This window comes from Coffea arabica, chromosome 1c (genome assembly GCF_036785885.1).
Source record: "Coffea arabica cultivar ET-39 chromosome 1c, Coffea Arabica ET-39 HiFi, whole genome shotgun sequence".
NCBI lineage: Eukaryota > Viridiplantae > Streptophyta > Magnoliopsida > Gentianales > Rubiaceae > Coffea > Coffea arabica.
The window spans coordinates 4,919,041-4,923,439 of NC_092310.1; the positions used below are offsets into that span (position 1 = coordinate 4,919,041).

Genomic DNA, 4,399 nt, shown 5'->3' on the forward strand with positions numbered 1-4,399 from the left:
ACTGCCTATGAGGCGTGGACACACCGCCATGTTCACTTGTTCAGCTCCCTCCTCTTGCAACATAGGGCATGAGTTAGTGGAGTGGCCCAAGTTTGTGCAGATTCCACAGACCTTGGTTTGATGCATGTTTCTCAAAGCTAATTGGCGAACGAAAGATGTTAACTCCGATAGCTGCTGCTGAATGGACGACGCTTCCACCTTGTTAACCCTACGGGTAGGGTTACTCTCACAGAAGCCAAACTGTTGAGAATTTTCTGCCATAGTTTCTATAAGCAACCATGCTTCCCTCGGTGTCTTATTTGCCAGTGCTCCTCCACTCGCAGCATCAATGATATTTCTGTTAGATTACTGAAATTCCTCATAGAAGTATTGGATCGATAGTTGCTCACTAATTTGATGCTGCGGGCATCTAGTGCACAACTTATTGAACCTCTCCCAATAGTCATATAGGGATTCTCCAGGATACTGCTTAATGCTGCATATCTCCTTTCTTCAACTTGCAACCCGGGATGCAGGGAAGAATTTTTTAAAAAATTTCTTTTTTAGTTGGGCTCATGTTGTGATACTACCTGTAGGTAGGTAGTATAACCAATCCTTTGCTGCATCATTGAGGGAGAAAGGGAAGGCTCTAAATTTGATCTGCTCCTCAGTAATTCTTGAAGGTTTCATACTGGAGCATACCATATCGAACTCCTAGATGTGTTTATGGGGTTTTTCACCTAAGAGACCATGGAAAATGGGTAAGAGGTTCAGTTCGAAGGAGGTATTCTCAGCTAGAGTTGGAAATGTGATGCACAACAGCTGCTGGGGCAATTTCGAAACAGCCAACTCCCTTAGTGTTCTTGCATTCGCCATAGAGATGTCCTCTTGACCTGGGTTACTTGAATTATCACCACTCGAACTTGTTGACTCAACCTCTTGATCCAATCTCTAAGATGCAATGCTAGATTGCTCCTCTCTAAGTTGTCTAGTCTCTTTCCTAGTTTGACGTACAGTCTTCTCTACTTCCAGGTCAAAATCAATTCGCCTGTACAAAAAAAATGAGGCAAAAACTAAAAATACCAGACAAATCCAAAGAGAAAAACTTAGAAAGAAACAAAATTAACCAAAACACCGTTTCCCGGCAACGGCGTCAAAAATTGACAGGTGTCGAGTCTGTGCAATAATAATTACTAAAAAATTCTAATTATCACCACAATTAATTATAGAACAAATCCAAATATTGGAGCAGGGACCCTAGGTGTGCAATTGATTATTTGATTCACCCTGTCCCCGAAGAATTTGCTTGATCCGATATACCAAAATTGTCTGTAAAAGTATTAAATTTGCGTATAATGGCAAGAGGGTCGATTCCACAAGAAACGAGTAGGAAATTGTTCCGTTCCAAATCGATAGAACAAAATTGGGGAATATTTAATGGAGTGAAATTGAAAATAAAATAAACAAAATTCAAAAACTAACTCACCAAGTACAATTTACTAAAAATAACAATTAATAAAATTCTACCCAAAAGATCAACTTTTTAGGCACGATCCAATTAAATGATTATCAGTGCAAAGATATTTCATTCATTAGCCATTAGGTTGGTTATAGCCATCAACAAGCTCTGACAGCCAATTCTTCCTTACTTTTTCGACAGTCAAGGTACGACCGTTGACTATTTCTCTAACCAGAAAATAACTCTAGGTACAACCGTAGAAATTTAATTATCCAGTTGTATTAAAACTAGAAGAACCCAATCCTAACCAATAAACACGCTAAGAGGATTTATTTAAACTAGATCTTACGTTTTCTCAACATAAAGCCAATTATGGTGGTTGTCACTAATTATCAACTAAACAAACAATTATGGATTCAATTTAGTCAATCGTGACAGTAGGCTTTTAGATTAAATTAAATATTCGGCCGTTGATACTCAATTAATAAAATAACCATGAACAAGTAATCCAGGAAACGCACGAATAGTAACAAATTGAAAGAAATAATGAAAGTTCGATTAGATCTCACAGATGTTATGGACCACGCCTTCACGTCGACCTTGGGTAGAGGAGAAATCTAGCCGCTCCTCATCATATCGATCTCGTGTGATTTAATTAATTCCATCCACACAATTGCCAAATAATTGAGAAAGATGAAAATAATGAAGAGGCAAACAAAAAATCTTCCTTCTTTTTGTTTCATTTTCATACTGAAGAAAAGTCAAGGAAAAGTCTCCCGAAAATTGTCCAAAAGCAAAAGCAGAGAGTAACAAAAACTTGTCTACCGGGAAAAGAAACTAAAAGGCAAGCTAATTTGTCACACGTGATTCTGGCTTTGTTTCTATAGGCCGTTGAAAAGAAAGGAAATGTCTCTAGAACAAGAGTAAAAGCTAATCTCTTGATTACACGTGATTCTGGCTTTTTAGCCAACTTCCTCACAATAGTTGCCGAAAAGAAAGGTAAGCTTCAAAGTCCTTCAAGCTTTGTAGGATTAGAGTTTTTATCCTCTACACCTCTGCGACCCACAAGTCTTTTCATTTCCCAATTGCCCACTTTTGCTACCAATCCCGCGGGATCTGTCTTTTAGGTGTCTCTCTTCAGTTTCTGGCATGGGCATGCCATGAAATAAAAAGTCTTCTGAAAATTTGCCTTAGGAGAGCACTTTTTAACACCAACCTCCTACAATTCACACATATATCAAATATGAGTGAAAACTCAATACTTAGCACAGTGAGTAGCCAAAATTAGGACCAAATAACAGTGAAAAAGGTGTCCAATAGTTGCACTATCTTGAATCACAAACATTAAACCAATTAAACTTGCATCAAGGGTGTTAGGAAGCTTGGTGTGGTGAAAGTTTTGGAAGAAATAGCTTGGTTCCTCACTTTCAAGAAGGTTTTGTAAGGTATAAGTCTAAAACTTCCTTTTATTTTTTTTAATCTTGCTAAATATGCTATGGAAGCTTTGAATCTTGGAATATTATGGATGATTTTCTAATTTTGGGTTGTTTAGTGAAAATTTCAGTTAGGGTTTTATATTCTTCAACTTTGATTATGTTGTTTAACTAGCAATGTTGGTATTGAACTTGGATATGGAATTTGTGAGGCGATTAATGGCATGATTGTGCCTTTTTAGCATTAAAAGATGAATTTCCAGTTTTGATGAGAAAATTCTAGTTTTGGTAGTGGTTGAATATTTGCTAGAAATGAGTTATATTTTGATGTTTTTGGTCTAGATAAAGAGCTACCTTGATATGTTTATTGGCGGTGTTTGAATTGGGTTGATTTGAGGAAAAATATGAAGCCTTAAATGGCTGAAAAATTGGACAAATACAAAGGGTGTGCTGCCCAAATTTTTATTCGAGGGATAAGTGAGTAAACTTGGAACTTGAGTGATGATTCGGGGATGAATTGGATTTCGGTTCTCTAGGGTAATCAGGTTTCATTTAGTAGAGGTATATAAGTTTAAATTTTGCCAAAACTCATATATTTTTAAAGGTGAAAGTAGCGACTGCTTTAAATATGATTTCCTAATGTTTTTAACACCAAGTTACGATTATAAGTGTTAAATGCTTCTTTATTGAAACCGAAAGAGCGAGCATGAATTTTCTTGGGTTTGATAAGTAAAATGAGTACTACTTAAACGAGTTTTATTTACTTGATTTTCTTTAAGTGAAACCCCTATATGTTGAACCCTAATTGATTGCAAACTATTAAACGGTATTTTATCACATATTTGGACTCCAGCCAAGGAGTTGAACTAAAGCGTGGTTTTAAAAAGCAATAACTCATTGGTGAGTGTTTTTCAATGCATGATTGAACTTGATCTTTGAATGAAATGATTTGCTAATGCGATTGAATAATACTTGACTTGTTTGGATAAGTCGAGGGTGTACTTTATCGCACTCGTCCTCCCCTTCTTGAATGATCTCATACTTGCTTGAACTTAATTGACCTGTACTTGTATTGGTGTTTGTACTTGAATTGTAAGTGTTGAGCGGTTGCATGTACCACACTCAATCCGAGTGGGAGATGTCTCTCATCCCATCTCACTACTTTTATCCTCACCCTATTGGTTAGCCAGTCGAATCGAGCCAGTAAGGACTTGGTCGAGGAGATTGGCGAACTATAGGTACTGTTTATTATTTATTATTTATTGTTTATTATATAATCATTTGGATATGATCCACTGGATTCGGTATACTCGAATATTACTATTACTCTTACTTTGGAGTTCGGGCCTGGTAAGAGAGTTGATTGGTGGATGAAAATTGTTGTAAAGTAGAGATTCATGGTCACGATTTTGCTTCTTTAAATGTTGACGGAGTGTCAACGGGTTCAGATCAAGTAATGCAACGGGAATTTGGCTCTTGAGAGTCATTTGTATTCTTATACTTTGAAATAATTGTTACTTGTAGTGTT

General features: G+C 36.7%; 1 non-coding gene across 1 annotated transcript; it reads left to right on the forward strand.

Annotated features, from left to right (window-relative positions):
- Nucleotides 1-391: 391 nt before the first annotated feature.
- LOC113743922 (small nucleolar RNA R71) lies at nucleotides 392-498 on the forward strand. The gene has a single exon (XR_003461237.1). It is a non-coding gene; the product is annotated as a small nucleolar RNA R71 (small nucleolar RNA).
- Nucleotides 499-4,399: the final 3,901 nt, after the last annotated feature.